Source organism: Mytilus trossulus, chromosome 7, assembly GCF_036588685.1.
Source record: "Mytilus trossulus isolate FHL-02 chromosome 7, PNRI_Mtr1.1.1.hap1, whole genome shotgun sequence".
NCBI lineage: Eukaryota > Metazoa > Mollusca > Bivalvia > Mytilida > Mytilidae > Mytilus > Mytilus trossulus.
The window spans coordinates 47,029,247-47,044,866 of NC_086379.1; the positions used below are offsets into that span (position 1 = coordinate 47,029,247).

Consider the following 15,620-nt stretch of genomic DNA (forward strand, 5'->3'; position numbering starts at 1 on the left):
ACTAAAGTGTTCTAAAAATCAGTTACTACGGTACTGTAAGGCTGGTTCCGTTTTTCAATAATTCAGAAGGACCTTCCGGCGACTGTCAGTTCGGTATAATAAAATAAATATATTTATTTCAGTGGTTGTCGTTTGTTGATGTGGTTCTAGAAACTCAATTCTGGACTTACCTTTTGCACGTTCTTTTGGCATCACTCCATGTCATTGGTACACTCACTGCAGCATAACAGTTTCCTCCGTTAAAATATTGACCTGGATAATCAAAACAGAGTTCAAAATCGAATAACCAATTAGCAAATGATCAGAAATAAATCTTGAATCAGAGAATTTGTGAAGAATAATATTCTAAATTTAAAATCTGACTTGTCAGAGTTGCAAAGTAATAATTAAGACATGTTATATACTCATTTAATATTAACCATCTGACCTAAATAATTGAATAATGCGACTTCCCTTAATCATGTGAATAATATAATATTCGGACTTGAATTACTAGATAAATCATATGAACAACGTCATTTTTCGTGCTTTTAGTAGTAAGTTAGTAAATAGTTATACACAAAGACGTAGTGCCAATGAGACAACTATCCACCCAAGTAACAATTTGTAAAATTAAAATGAACCATTACAGGTCAAAGAACGGTCTTCAACACGGAGGGGCCGAGCCTTGTCTCACACTGCATGTATGTATAATGTTCTTGAATAATTACCTGCCGGGCAGCTAAATGCGATGTCCCCAAGACTACCACTATGCGAATGAGAAGAAGACGGCTGGAGAATCTAAAAAAATAGATAAAAACTTATTTGATAAAAAGGTTTTCAATTCCTAATAACACTACAACACAATAAAAAATTCTCATATATAGAAAACGACAGTACGGATTGATTCGCAGTAATAAGTTAAGCATTCAATTATTATGAAGAAAGTCCAGATGTGGCAGGTGTGGATCCAATAATATTTGAAAAGGGGGGTTCAAACAACCGGAATACCATAAAAAATTAACATTATTAAAAAAAATCAAAAGATCTAAAGACAACCAATAATTGTTTTAAAAAAGCAAGCAATTCAAGGTATATATCATACAGTACCTATAAAGTACAAAACACTGAAGGTTATAAGCAGTAAGTTTACAACAAAGTGGTATAAGATTTTTTTTCTGTTTTCCATTTTCTAGTCAGCTGAATATGGCAGCTTTAAATTTTTTTTGAATAAATATAATATATGCAGCTAATCTCGGGACTTTTTCGGTATCTTAACTTGAAACAGCAGTTTTGGGTTTAGAGAAAATAAAATTGACGCTTATTCAATTACTGTAACACTTCTTTATGTGATCATGTTTGATCTGCATAAAGTAGCCTTTCCAGACAATTCTATACAAAATGATAGCAATCAGAGTGCGACTTTATCTTTTGTAATTGACAATGCAATATATATTTAACATAATGATGTGTACGAAGTTAGCTGAATGCGAGTGAAATGAAATGTGTATGTACATGTATAAGATGCAGAACCTTGTTCTTATGGTTATGTGATAAATAGACCACGGATAGGTCTGCAATAAAACAAAACACGCTAATACCTAACTATTAACTTCCAAATTAAATCTCAAAATCTTAAACGATTTTGGATAAACAAAATAGCTGTGATAATTTAAAAGATTTAGTTATATTTGTTATATTAAAATTTTGTCTTTGGCAATTCATAATTTTTCTATAACAACAATTATGAATTGCCAAAGACAAAATTTTAATATAACATATTCTTTAAGTATACGCTGTACAACGAATAGATTTGTTTATGAAAAAATATTGACTGTTTCATTAGATATCATATTACACTGTCACACTGGACTTATTTGATTTGGAAATATGTCCACCTTGAATTTGGTTAAATTTAAAAAGCTTTACGGATATCAGTTATTAGTTTTATCTAGGCTTTTCTTTCCACGAAAAAAATCATATTCATGTTTCATTATCGTGACTGCACGTTGGACCAGGAAGATCAAACCCAAACTTCAAAAAATATTTTTACATTTTAATAGTAAAATTAATGATTTCATGGCTCAGTTAACAGGTTAGGTAATCAGGTCTAGTATTGTATATACTGATCGGTACACGGTAAATATAATAAGCTGCAAAATACTCAGTATGATAGAAGGGAAAACTATTTACTTTATATAACTGCATTGCTATCTATATATTATCTTTACATTAGGCTATAATTATAAAGTATCCTTAAAAATGCAGACCAGAAACTCATCTTACTCACTTGCCGCTTATCAAAATGATTAAGCTCAACATGCTCAATACAAACCTGTGCAGATCATAAACTCGTGTGATTCAGAAGGGTACCTAGGTTGTTCTCACTACTTAACAAAGATACCAAGGAAAAGTAATTAAAAATGAACAATAATAGAAATTTTATGACTCAGAAAATTGTCCTAATAATTTATAGATTAAAAAGTGAAAAATTAGAGTTATAACCTCAATTATAACTAATTCTGCCGTTCATTATATTCAAAAACCAATATCGCACTGCAAAAAACAAAATTGAAACTATAATTTGGCTTTATTTTATATCATGGTTTAAGAGGATATCATATGTGTAGTGTCATGCTGATATATTGATATGTTGAGAAATAACAGTATATCAAAAGAAAAATATGTAAGACATAACAGTTGTTGGAGGTTTGCACCATATAGCCAACAACACATTGCAGCAAGATTAAACAGATTGGCTTAAAACCTTTAGGATCTTTAGGTCCTCAATGCTCTTCAACTTCGTTTTCTTAATAAGGCAATGCCAGCACCAAGTCAGAATTGTGTGTTTTCCATTCGGTTTTGTGTGTTTGAGCTTTTGATTCTAAAGTATAACTTTGGCGGGATCAGGGGGTGTTCTGAGGGATGGATCATCCACATAAGTTCTTAAATTATGTATCTCTGTTCTCTCCTACTTTACACATACTAACATTGATAGCGATTATACTGTTAGAACGGAAAGTCAAGGGTAGTAATAATGTGAATCCAATATTACCCTTATGTTCTACCATGTCATTTAAACATTTAGGGTTTAACCAGTTATTGTAAATTCACGTGTTTTAAAAGAATCATTTTTAAATAGTGTAACTATACACGTAAGATTTTGTATAGGGTAAATATCAGTTTTCTTCATTTTAATACATTTTTTCAACCCAGAATTCATCCATCATGACATAAAGTTAAGTTGACATGAACTTCCTTATTGAACGCCGACCTAAGAACAAACATTTTTGTTTTACATTCTACAAGTTGCTGTGATATGAACCTTTAATAATTCACTGTCACGATCTTTAAATGGTGTATGAATATTCAACACGATTAGTTTTATTTTTTACTTTATTACATATTTTATTTGCTCAAATAAAAAAGGCTCAGACACGAGTAAAACATACGTAGATCTCCTAATGGTGTATTCACATTCTTCACGATGCCGTATTAGTTTAAAACTTTTTTTTACATTCTACAAGTTACTGTGATATGAACCTTACATAATCCACTGTAACGATCTCCTAATTGTGTAGTAACAGTCAACACGATGAGTTTTAGTTTTAGTTTTAGTTAAAAACATATTTTATTTGCGCAAATCATAAAAAAAGGACCAGGCACAAGTATAAAACATACATAAAGTCTTCTCCACAATACAATATATTTAACAATACAAATTGAATTTGAACATGCATTTTTAATTTATATTATATAAACAACATAAATTATAACTAAACTATTATACTATAATAATGAAAAGAAATGAGGAAAGAACGACAGAGATTAGAGTTATGATGATGATGTGCGTTTTACCCATGTTGATTATATACTACGTGGAATCGTTTTGTTCTCTTTATAACATTGGACACGATGAGTCTAAATGTTAAAGGAGCACTAGCTGTCAAATTCATGTTCATCGATTTGACTCAAATTCTTATATTTGATTATAACAATTTAAAACATTTATGCATATTTAAAAAAAGTATAAAATTAACATTTTTCAGGGCATGGGCTCGAGACTTTGTAGGATCGTTTTGTGTGTATTTTAGTCTAGTTAACTAATTACAAAAATTGTAACTGTCGAGTTGACATCGAAGACCTCTGATTGCCAAGTATAAGCGATATGAACCTGAATAAAGATATAATTAGATAGCAGACTCGTGCATTTGAATTTTTCTAGATCTGTTTAATTTCATATTATAGATTTAAAGAGTGCATTTCTTTTTAACACAAACGATGCAAACGGTTCTGTTGTATACGACTGTTAGTTGATATTTTTTTAAAGCCTATAAGATTAGCAATTATAAATTACTGGATGTGGAGGAATAAAAGTTGTTGCATTGAAGAATTGCGCCTTGTCTAATTTGTAATTAGGACTGTCAGAAACTTATTCAAAATGTTTCAATATTTAAGCACACTTTTCTTAAACATGAGATGTGACTAATTTTTATATAAAAAAACATCAATGGGATATCAAAGGCATTCTAAATTTGTAAAGTTTGTGAATAAGGAGAAATACCATTTAAAGTTGATTGTAACAATCTCCGTGTAACATAAAATAAATGACCTTGTTTTTTGTATTGCGATTCAAAATCTGTATTATTTATCTTGGTATCAATCAGTGATTTTCCATTAAAATTAGTTTCCTTTAAAATAGAGGTAAATCTTGTTAGAGAATTAAACTTTACATCGAAAGGAAGATCATATTTCTTCAAGGCTAGAACGTATCGGCTTACCTGATTTAAAGATGAATTTAGAAACTTTATTTTTTTATGAATTTCATAACAATCTACTATTATGTTTAGTGTTACAAATTTAAGATCATTTAAAGATAAACAAAATTTTTAAAACATAATTACGATTTCGCTTAAAGTAAAAACAAGAAAAATAAGTTTGTATTGTCTGCATATATAAAAAAAAAAAAGAAGATGTGGTATGATTGCCAATAAGACAACTCTCAAAAGGAGACCAAAATGACACAGAAATATAGGTCATCGTACTGTAGCCTTCAACAAAGCCCATAACGCGAGGTCAGCTATAAAAGTCCCCGAAATGACAATGTAAAACAATTTAAACGAGAATGTTTTTTTGTGTGTGATCTAATCAGAATCTGACCATGTAGAGATCTAATTTATTATTGTTTAACGTTTTCTTGGTGACATAAAAATGTTAATGTTCTTTACGTTTTTTTTTTTTTTATTTCAAGCGTGTTATTATAGTCATTTGTTTTGGGGTTCCTGTTTCGCCAGAGTATTCCGCACATGTTCCAAAATTAGCCACATTATTAAATGAAATGTGTAATTCAAAATCAAATGGTTATAAATTTGCATTTAAAGTCTAATAACTCTTTAAAGTGATTATAAAATGCAAATAAGTATTAAACTGAAACGCAAGAAATCTTATATTCAATTGTTGACACTAAATACCAGTCTGTTTCTGTAGTTTAAATCATACAGTCAATTTACTTGTCAACCAACTGTATTACAACTGAAACTAAACCAACACCACGGGCGTCATTCGGTTTAACGAGAGAAATGATCGTGAAAGAATATCCATATGCGGGCAAGTATTGAGATTTTGTCCTGCCTTTTTTTTTAGTTGTAATCTCTGTCCTGTCTTTTTATTTTTCAGTCTATTTGGTCCTGCCTTTTTTATTTCTTAGCTTATCCTGACTTTTTTACAATAATTGTCATCCTGCCATTTTTTTTTTGCCAAGTTACTCATCTTGCCTTTTTTTTTACTCAAAATCCCGACTGCCTTTTTTTTCAAATTTCATGGTAACGGATCGTGAAAGACAATTAATGTAAATTCTAGTTCATATATTGAAATTTAATTTTAGGTGTATCTGATAGTACAGTAAAATTAAAGTATGTTCTTCCCTTCAAAGCATTAATTTGTATATGCAAACCTTGAATTTGTTGAATTTCCATCAAACTTGATCGTGAAAGATCAGGCAACGCATTATTTTGATCGTGAAAGATAATGCGTGACCAGACTTAATACTATTAATCAGAAATCAGTATTCCTTTTACTATTTGATAAACCTGCAACTGATTGAAGCCTGTAACTATTTTGATAAGGATGAACATTAAAGCTATTATGTTTTTCTATTCAATACTTTACCTCGAAAGTTAGAAAAAAACAAATAAAAAACGTGTCAAAATAAGTGTGAAAGATTCAGCTGTGAGAATCGGTCACGTGCAATTCAGTCTGGCAGACCGACACTATTTAGCCAATTATATGGATATGTAACGTTTAAACCAAAACGATATCCATCAAACAAAAATTTTTCAGCAAAACAGCATCTTTCATGAGTAATTTGAGATCGAACGATAACAAACATTTTGTGCAACAGTACTTTCTTAAGTTCTTTATATACAACGCAGATGTGGATTGATTTAACTATAATATACTTAACTACAGACTATATAGAATACCAGAGAGAAAATGCTGTAAGTATCGTCTGCTTTACTCATGATAGTATATTTGTTAAACGTCTATGATACCAAAGGTTTTGCTAGAAGTGTCAAATGCGCTTTAGATTGTCAATTTTTCATAAAAATAGTTCCAGGTCAGATGAACCATGCCATACAGATCTCTACAAATATCCCGTACACCAAATAAAGGTGTTCATATCCTTACAGTGCCTTAGAAACTGACAAATGTAAAACTTATGCTTGGACAATTAATTCCGAACATTAGGTCAAAAGTTTATGAACCCTGACCGACAGCCAGGCATAGACATCTTACTATCATTCAATATATCAACTTCAATTGACATCAGCATGGTCATATATGAAATATGCAGACAGACATGTACACCATACACGAAATACTTTGGCGCTATAGCATACAGGCATATATCAAAAGGGCTAAACAAAATAAAACGAATATTACAGAATGATGCATGATAATGAGTTCGATGTTATTTGAAATCTTGCAGAAGTCGAAAATGTAAATTTTACAATCATAACAACAGACAGTTATCCACAAGCTGAACGAATCCGCGTTACGTACTTGACCACAAACATGAATCTTCATCCATGAAATGATGCAAATTCGGAGTCAGGCGAATCCTGTCTGACGGACATGTAGTTTATAGGATCCAATATACAAAATGTGGGTATCCTATAACTCGTGACAAGTGAGTACTTCACATGACAATAAAAAGCTCCATCCATCAATCATCCAAATATTTTACATTTCATTTTCTGAAAATATTAATACTTTGAAAAGATTAAACCTATTGAGGATGATGACCTATCTACTTTTTCTCAATACCAATAACAAATATCAATTATGTTATAATTTGAACGTCTTCGTAGCATCAGATCTTTCACGATCCTTTTCACGATCTTCAAAAATGCGGTACGTGATCTTTCACGATCCGAAACATCAATTTTTGTGTAAATAGTTCTTTATTTACCAAGTTTCAGATTATGTGTAACAAAATAACTATGAGAACCATTTGATTAATTCGAATTGAATGTCCTTATACGGATAAAAGTTGTTTTTCCAGTCGAATTTGTGAAAAAAATCATGTGTGTTTTAATTTTTTATGTCATTGAAATATCGAGAAGCAATCTGCCTTTTGTTGTTTTGTAATAACTGCGTACTTTTGAAACGGGATATTCTCACATACTGATAATAATGTTGAACCATTTTGACAGACAGTTTTAATTGGTTGTAAATTTGTCTGAGTAATTATTTAAATTAGAATTTTTATTGACCTTTCATATGTCTTCTAGATTAAATGTCTTTCACGATCTGTTACCAGAGCTTTCACGATCGTCTCTCAATTCTTGACCGCCGTTAGATATTCTTTCACGATCATTTCTCTCGTTAAACCGAATGACACCCGTGAACACATGTGCACCACCAAATTAGCGAATCCAGCAGATTGAAATGGGGACCATTTTTTTTAACATTTTAAAAATATGAAGAAACAAGAATGTGTCCAAAGTACACGGATGCCCCACTCGCAGTATCATTTTCCATGTTCAATGGACTGTGAAAATTGGTAAAAAATATAATAAGACATTAAAATTAGAAAGATCACATCATAGGAAACATGTGTACTAAGTTTCAAGTTGATTGGACTTCAGCTTCATTAAAAACTACTTTGACCAAAAACTTTAACCTGAAACTCGCACTTTCATTTTCTATGTTTAGTTGACCGTGAAATTGGGGCCAAAAGTTTAATTTGGCTTTAAAATTAGAAAGATCATATCATAAGTAACATGTGTACTAAGTTTCAAGTTGATTGGACTTCAGCTTCATCAAAAACTACCTTGACCAAAAACTTTAACCTGAAGCGGGCCAGACGGACAAACGGACAGACGGACGAACAGACAAACGGACGCACAGACCAGAAAACATAATGCCCCTCTACTATCGTAGGTGAGGCATAACAAAAACATTGTAATTGAATATAAGTAATAAGTAAAAAAAAAAAACTAGATAACAACCAATTTAGTTTGGAAGTAAATCTTTCCTCATAAACAAACCAACCCCAACAACAACAGATACAGAAATAATTCAATTAAGTAATGTAAAACAAAATCGAAAATTCGCAACTAGGTAAATTTCAAATTAAATGTACAATGTATTTTGTATGGAAAGTGTGTGATCTTGAGTTGTGATCATTTGTTCTACGTGTTTGTTCAATGCTTCTTCATTGCTGTATAACTAAATTTTCGTTGTCAACTTATGTGTAAATATTTATATGTGGTTGCATATTTGATTATGTTGGTCTATCGCGTTCGTGTTGGTTGTTCACTTATTTACTTTTGCATTTGCTCAAATTATCAGATGGCTACCAAAATAATATTTCAAACTAGTCTATGCTGTTAACAGCATATATATTCCAGGTCCAGGTAAATACATTCAAATTCATTTCTAATTTTGATTATGCGAAAGAATCTGTAGTGCTACACCCACATCCAAAAAAAATCACAAAATGTAAATGTAGTTAACCAACAAACCAATTGTGAACATTCTGATTACATCCAGTGGTAAAAACATCCAAGAGGCAGGGAAGGACAACTTCAAGGGGAGTTTTGGTTTTTTTCCTGAAAAAATCTTATCCCCAATTTGATGAAAAAAGTATGTGTGGTAAAGCAGACGACAAAATAAAATTCTGATTCTAGAATTGTCCCTTATAGTGTTAAATTTTGGAGAAAAACATTGGATTGATAGAGTCGAAAAACAAAATGAAGAATTTATAGAAAAAAGAAATCATCTTATGAATAAAAAATATAGTTGTTTATCTTTTTATGTACAGACTATAAAGCAATATTATATAATTCTTTTAGATAAAAAAGAAAATACCCTATAGATTTAATGTATACTGAAAATAAGAATTCCAACCCATCATAGCCTCATCAGTGGGTCTCATTGGGGTCTAAGCGTGACGCGGGATTGCCGATTTTTCGTAAGCGTGAAACGTGAAAGTCAAATTATTGTGTCGTGAAAACGGGAAATGAGGTCTTGCGGGACCCGGGAAATGACAAAAAAATGAGAATTGGTTACGTACATTGTGTAAGCGGGATACGGGAATCTGACAAAACAGTAAGCGGGATCCGGGATCGGAACCCCCCAATGAGACCCCCTCATCAAAAATACTTTTTTTTTTAATAGTGAGCAGCATGAAAGAGCGACAAAGCTACCGTGTGATATATGTAATGTGTGTGATTAAAGTAAATCAAGTCATGTTTAAGTTGCAATACCATATATTATTCAATATGAGATGTATAATTATTTGCTCCATTAATCATAAAGGATGTGATTATACTAATGGGTTTTAAAAAGAAGTAATCCTCAACAGGTGAATTCAAATAAACTGTAACAATTTATTTGGTTCATCATAGCTGCACTTTAATTTCTTTTTGTAAACTGCAGATCACCCCCCCCCCCCCCCCTCCTCCAAAAAAACCCCAACAACAAGGATGGGGGATGAGAGCAGATACACGGTTTTCGAAAATAAATGGTTCCTCTTACTTGTGTTCATAGATATCACTCAAAGAATATACAGTAAGAATATGTCAAAACACTGAAGTGTGATATTACTTATAATGGAAATTATACATAAAATTATGTAAGAACATTAATTTGGTGTTTAAAGTTGTGCAAATTTCACTTAAATCTACATTTGTACACTCTCATTCGGACTTAGCAACATGAACACTTCTTTCTTCATTCTCATCGAATTAAAAGTGTAAGATTTCATTTAGCCGATACCAAAAAAAACAAAACAAAAAAACGGCGAAATGTGACGACTTTCAACTCATTTGCATGGACGGCATATTTAAAGACTTGAATTTCTCAAGTACAACCAAACGAGAATTTAACGTAAAGAAATATTAAATGATCTCATCTAAAAATTCATAAACTTTAATTCATAACATTCAATCACTTTGCTAAAACATACAATATTCAAAATCAGTGAAACATGACGTACTTCCGTGTTCAAGATGTAATTATGTTTCATAGGAAATGTGGGATCAACGTCAACTAGACGTCAACCCGACGACATTAATAACTAAAAGAAAACTAAAGATCAAGAACTGACAGTTGTCTTATACAATATACATTGAAAGCTGTAAAAAATTTAGAATGTAAAAATTTGTGAATCAATTTAACCGAAACTATCAAAGATCTCCCATATTAAACATAACAATTTTCAAATAATAAAAGCATTAAATTAGACATGATCATGACAAGCGATAATGCTTCTAGTATGGTAACACCAGCTGCATGGGTTAAACAAGTTTAACAAGATATCAGCCCTCTAACATATGTAACAATACAACCAAATTGTAAGAAAAGCAACACACAGCATTTTTTTCAATTTACTTCAATATGTTCTGTAAAAGAGAAAAGAAATTTAAGGATGTAGCGATGAAGTTTAAGACCCATTACCGGTATATATAAACTGCTACGATGTTTTCCTCTTGAAAATCAATAAGCATGCACGTATAAAGAAGCCACGATCATTGATACTTCAACACTGATCAATAATGTGTACATTTATATAATGGACGACTATGTTATCAAACAATCGTTCCAATTATGGAACAGTAGAATCTCGACCAGCCCATAGTCAGAGGCAGATTAAGGCGGTCGACATTGGGTATGAAGTCTTTGGATCCCATTACTGCCAAAACATTGGTTGAAAGAGCAATCAATTCCAATTCTATTACTGAGTACCTGTGTCGCTGCATGTAGTGGTTGAGGAACATGTATACTGGAGCCTAACTGATCATTCCCTTTTACTAAAAACAAGAAAACTCGAAACATTGTTTGTTGTAGAACGAGTGTTGTAACATTTCAAACTATCAACAAACTGGAAGTGGCAACACGACTGATGCAAAAAAAAAATGCTTACTCATTACAACTCAATATTATAAAGCTTCAGACCAAATATTAAATCATTCCTTGTTATAGAACCCAAGAAAACTTTCGGACGGGCAGACATATTTGAGCGGTTACTAGAACTGCTTTCGCCTTTGGTGACGTAAGTAAAAAGAGAGGAAAGAGAAAACGAAAACGAAAAGATAAACAGCTTGTTTCTCTTTTTCAAGGAGGGTTGTGTTATGTGTTTGTATTATACTATAATTTTTGATATATAATGACAGAATGAGATAATAATTTTTAGGCGTGAATATGGGATGGTGGAAAAAGTCTACGAGTTTCTGCAGTTGTAAACTATATAAATAAATAATTGCCATACATTAGAATAAACAGTAAACCATTAAAAGAACGGGCATGTTTATCTCTTTTCGCAACCTTAAAATTCAGCTAGGCGGTAAATTATTTCCGGGTTAGCAATAAAGGCGTTGTCCTTCTTTTTATTGCAACAAACGTACACATGTGGTCATCAAAAAATGAAATAAGCACAATAGAAAATTGCAAAAAGCTTACCTGTAAACCAATGAATCCGAAAATTAATGAAATTTTTAATTCCATTTTGTTACATGGAAATTAATAAGAACATTAAAACTTGAATTAACTAGTTAATTCCTTGCATGAATGTGCATATGTGGTTTAAATGGCAAACGGGTAGAGTTGAAAATAGTATATTGTATCTGAAATCTGATATGGGGTTTGTTATGGTCTTGTGCTCCAGTGCTATTGGACGGGAAGTCCGATTGTTATTCCATACAAAAGACAATAGTCGTGAAATTTAAATATTATTAAAAAAGTTGTAACTGAATGCATGACTAGTTCCCAATATATAAACTGATCGAGTTAAAAATATAACTGTATTACACAAATTTGTGTAGCGGGTACAATGTACACACAATGTGCAATCATATTTCCCTATGTTCGACCGCAATAGTAAAAACGTAGATTAATTTTTATAAAATTGACTTTTCAAAGGCAAAATACTTCATATTCTTGTTTTTATAGGAAACATAAGTCAAAATCGAAGTCAGATCAATACCCTCAATGACAATACAAAATATCGATAGCGAACAGCTTTACTGTGATATGATCGGCCCTAAAGAATTTTCAGCAACTTAATTACTTTCCTGATTAAGATTAATACAATATAAAAAAGAAGATGTGGTATGATTGCCACTAAGACAACTATCCACAAAAGACCAAAATGACACAAACATTAACAACTATAGGTCACCGTACGGTCTTCAACAATGAGCAAAGCCCATACAGCATAGTCAGCTATAAAAGGCCCTGATAACATAATATACAAGCATAGGACCCTTAATTGTTTCCCTCAGTGAAATTAATCGAGTATCAAAGACATTTTTTTTCAATATACTTAATATACTTTTATATAAGGAATTTTACAAATTCGTGTTTATTTCAGGTTTATTCGTGTTGAAGACAGTACTTTGACCTATGATAGTTTACTTTTACAAATTATAACTTGAATTGAGAATTGTCTCAATGGCACTCATACCACATCTTCTTATATCTATAAACACCAATTAATCAATAATTCAGCAACTAGTATATCATTGAAATCGAAATCATATGCCATTTTGATTTAAGCATTTTAATTTTTGTAGTTGTACATGTGGTAAGATCCATGTCGCATCATGCAATTTCTGAATTAGTTGACCCATTACATACTTCTAAGGCCCGGTCTATCTTGAGTTAAACTTCTTCCTTTATTTTATTTTTGGAAAGGTTACCCCAACCGAAATACAACCGTGAATAGAGCAGTTTTGGAAAGTCGTAAAAGTCTATATTTTTAACTATTATTGTGAAAGTTCAGTCATACGATGTTTTTATTTTAAAGTTGTATTGTTATCCTTTTTTTTTTTAAATGTGTATTAAAAGCTATAAGAAATATGAAACCTTAAATCGTGACTAAATTTGAAAAGAAAATATAAAAGGGTGTGAATCTTACATGATGCCTCTAACTACATTGATGTCTGTATCCAATTTCAGAAAGAAAACATTTATTTAATACAACATTTTATTTTTATAGCCTGTAATCATGGTTATGTTTTATCTATAAAATTGTCACCATTGTTAAACGAGAACCCGGAAGAGTGTTTTTCTATTAAAAACGATTTATATGTGATAGATTGATAAGTTTTCCAGTTTAATTTCCGAAAGTGTAACGATGACCAAACTTTGTTCAGGATGAAACATTGATACCTAATGATGACAAAGCCGATGAATGAGAAAACTGACCATAGACATGGTTGGGTTCTTGATTCTTAGATTTTTATTGATTATGGATTTAGAATGTCATAATTTGTTTTTTGCTGACACGAAATAAAATAACGAAACTTAACATCATCAAAATCTGGTACCATGCCTGCGAGTTCTTTCACATGCAAGCGAGAAAAAAATTACAATAATTCTCTTTGAATAACTTGGTCTTTTCAGCTTTTCAGAGATCTGTTATCCTTTTTACAAGTGACTGGGTAATACCAAGGAGGTTATATTAGACTATAAACATCCAGGTCCTTGGTAATACTTACTTCCTATGTCGCTCTTTTGTGTGACTTCCAAGTTCAATGTTTCTGAAAAGTGTGATTGGATAAAATAAAAAAAAATATAGCATCTCCCAAGCTCGGGTGAAGGGCTCAGTTGTAGAGAAAATATGAAATAAATTTACTTACATTTGAAAATGAATTTTTGAGATTTTTTCAAATTTGATATTTGCTGTATGATAAAAGACCTATCATCAGTGGCGGATCCAGAATTTTTCATAAATGGGGGCCAACTGACTGACCTAAGAGGGGGCCCGCGCCAGTCACGCTTCAGTGGTTCCCTATATAAGCAACCAATTTTTTTCCCAAAAAGGGGGGGCCCGCCCCTGATCATTATCATATATTATAGTAGCCGTAGGTTTGTTAAAATGGCAGTAAAAGTAAATAATATTGCATATTCTACTTTATTCCTGAATATTGTAAAGAAAGTATTTATGTAAACAGTATATGTATGTTCTACGTCAGTGTTAGCAAGGGGTACTAGGAAATACTACCGTGTCACCTACAAATAAAGTATTTGCATTCGGGTATGTATCATAAGAATTGAAATTACATGCATATTTCTTTTAAAAATGAAAAGATTTCTTTTTTATCATTACACTTTTAGTGATGATCTCAAATTACATATCACCGAAATTCAACTTTCATTAAACTTATATTTTACTGTACAGGGTGGCGAAACTTAAGATTAAGGTTCTTATTTCAACTTTCTATTTGAGAATTGATCAAATACCGACTTTTATTGAAGGGTGAATTCGAAATGACACTTTTTACTGTCATTTTACTATATTGTAGAGATAAAGCCAATCGAAAGATGACCTCAGTTATACACTACAAAAATCTAAAGTCGTAAAATATCTACTTATCATTGTGCAAGTTCGGTCATTCGATATTTTTTTGATATCGTGTAATTGTTATTTTGTCTCGATTCGTGTATAAAGGAAGCGTTAGAAGAAACATAACACCCCTAAATCGTGACTGATTTTGAAAGGAAAATAAATGGGATGTGTGTCCATATTACCTGATGCATCTGAATAGATTGTTGTCCGTATTAAATTTCATAAAGTAATCATAACATTTATTTGATACATTTTGAAATTCTATTTATTATTTATAACCGAAAAATTACATTTAATTTACTTTTATGTTTTATCATAATACGGGAACAAATATGAAATTGGGGTGCTCACAGATATTGTCAGTCAATAATTATATACATGGCTAGATCAAAATTTCAATAATTTATCCACCTTAATGTAGATCATTTCCAACAGGAGTCGAAAATCTAAATACAAGTCTACATTCAACATATTAAAGAACCCCAACATTTCAAGACTTTGAATTAAATTACACTGAAATTGGTCAAGAAGTCAGCAATTCACCCTCCCAAAATATTTCCCTCAAGATTTGGTCATAATCTTAATTCAAATTTCTATTGGAGTTTGCAACCATAATTACCCATCTAAATACACCATAAAATTCTTACGATAGAAAATGACTAAAATTAAAATTAATAAATAGTAATTTATAAAAATAAATTAACAGTTAATTATCTCAAGACAACACAACATTTCATACATAATTAACAAGTAGTGTAAGGGAGGTGTATCCAAACATACACAC

The 15,620-nt window shown here is 31.4% G+C and overlaps 1 long non-coding RNA gene across 1 annotated transcript; it reads right to left on the reverse strand.

Annotated features, from left to right (window-relative positions):
* Positions 1–156: 156 nt before the first annotated feature.
* Positions 157–12,219, reverse strand: LOC134725181 (uncharacterized). Its single transcript, XR_010108529.1, has 3 exons — positions 11,947–12,219; positions 711–780; positions 157–252 (listed from the first exon to the last, which is right to left on the reverse strand). It is a non-coding gene; the product is annotated as an uncharacterized LOC134725181 (long non-coding RNA).
* Positions 12,220–15,620: the final 3,401 nt, after the last annotated feature.